Here is a 2190-nt window from a genome sequence, read left to right as displayed (position 1 = left end):
CGGTAGCTAACATTTTAGAAAAAAAACTCTGAGGATTGGACACGAATGTGCAACAAATTTTGTACAAAAATAGAACACGTTGTAATCTTGTTGTACACGCACACACGCACACACTCAACATAGCCCTGTACTAGGGAAATCCAGTGTCGCGGGTGCCATGGACACACACATAGACAACCACAAGTTACACAAAATACACATATTTCTCCCGGCCTGGGAATCGAACCCAGGACCTCTGCATGGCAGTCCGGCATGGTAACCGTTTGACCACGGAGGCAGTTACACATTTTAATTGCTTGCTATACAATTTTAAGTCTTGCATCTTTTAGATTAGCCATTTATTCACATCCCTTACTGTCATGCTTGTAAGCTTCAATGTGAAAATTCCAAGAGTTAAAGGAAAAATTCACAATAAAAGTTGATCCGCCCAATATGCATCAACAGGTTTCTCCTATGGACTGGTTTATCTAAAGACTGTTGTTCCAAACTTGAGAATAATAAAGTTTGCGGGGTAAGTCGTCGTTTCCGAGTTCCATAACACAAGTGCTTTAGTTACTTTTTTTTTATAATACCAAGTGACGAGACGACCACGTGTCGTACGCCTGGTGGTAAACGACACGACACGCCATAACAGTTACTTTGGGATCAGAGCAACGTAAGTGATGTTGTCTAATGTTTATTTATATTTGATTATTATTACGTGAAAAGAGTTTTGCACATTTTAATTTATGTAATTGGACCGTAAGGCATACTTGATGTGAGATTGAGAGAAACTGTCTACTTTGTTCTAGTTTCATCTCTACTTAAAATATTTGGGAATATTAATTGATCACAATCTTAGATTCCATACTTACCCTTAACGCTGGACAACAAACTGCAAACTGACACATTATACATCTAAAATGCCAATGGATCGCTCAGAATAAGCGTCCATAAAGTATTGTAAACGTATGTAAATATTTTTACATTCCGCCTTGTCCATTACGATAGATACGGATACGGAAGCTGCGAGAATTCCCGCGACTACGCGAGAAGTCTTCGGAAGACGCGCGACCTTTTTTTGGCTGGTAGATAAAGTTCATTATACTGTGTATTATTTCGTTACAAAATATTCGCTTCCATGCACTGTAAATTGAGCCCTATTTTTATAAAAATGTGTGTAAATTTAACGATCTCGGTGTGACCCAACGGCTTGTACTGTGGCCACAGGATAAGGAGGTCCAACATTGGATTCTCGATAGGACCAATTTGGGAAATGAATTTTTCGGATCGGGAGTTCTGGATAGTGTTCCGAAGTGAATTCCTCTGGTGCTCTTAGTAGGTACAGGAAATTTCCAAGAGTTTGAAACCAGATAGTTGGTGTGGTTGTCTAACACATTATAATAAATAATATATACGTAATATTGACCAAATTATTAAAAAGTGACTTGTGTTTAACTTCTTGGCAGTCGCAATTAAAAACATAGAGTTCCCCTTTCGTGAAACCTTAATCTTTGTAATTAGTCAAAAGTTTGCTTTTCGTTTTCGATGTGTTTTATTTCCATTGGATAGATGTGATCATCATTTCAGTAGATGAAATCATCTGTGTGCCAAATTTTATTGAAATCAGTTCACGGAAAGGAGGTGAAATTCTACAAACCGAATTCGTCTCCTAATTTGCCACCCTTAGAGGAGGAATATTTCAAATTTGAATGAGATCACTGTTGAGGTACCCCCTCTTCGTCAAACAAGAATCATCGAAATCGGTTCTCCAATATCGGAGTAATCGCGTAACATTCACATGAAGACTTCTCCTTTTATGAAGTAGGTTAACAAGTCTAAAAATTATTTAAGAAAAACAAAAACCCGACTGCAAAAATATTTCGCAGGAAAGTTTAAAAATCCCCCCCCCCCCTTCCTATTTTGATTATTTTTATAGCCTATTACACTCCCACAATCACGACGAATCTACCGACCTCATATATCAAAATCCGTAGAGCTGTTTAGGCTGTACAGCGTGAAAAAAAAATAGCCATAGCTCCCGCAGTCATGCAAAAAATCAAATGAAATTCGTCGTTCATGGTATGGTGATATAACTAATTTAGTGCCGGAATCTCGCTGCTTTACTACTTAACGATACGAAAAACAGATGTGCGATTTCGAAAAAGAGGACAGGTTCAGTCAATAAAGACAATATGAAATATGCATTAG

This window comes from Hyposmocoma kahamanoa, unplaced genomic scaffold (genome assembly GCF_003589595.1).
Source record: "Hyposmocoma kahamanoa isolate Upper Pololo Valley unplaced genomic scaffold, ASM358959v1 65, whole genome shotgun sequence".
NCBI classification, from domain to species: Eukaryota; Metazoa; Arthropoda; class Insecta; order Lepidoptera; family Cosmopterigidae; genus Hyposmocoma; species Hyposmocoma kahamanoa.
Note: the sequence above shows the minus strand (reverse complement) of the source record.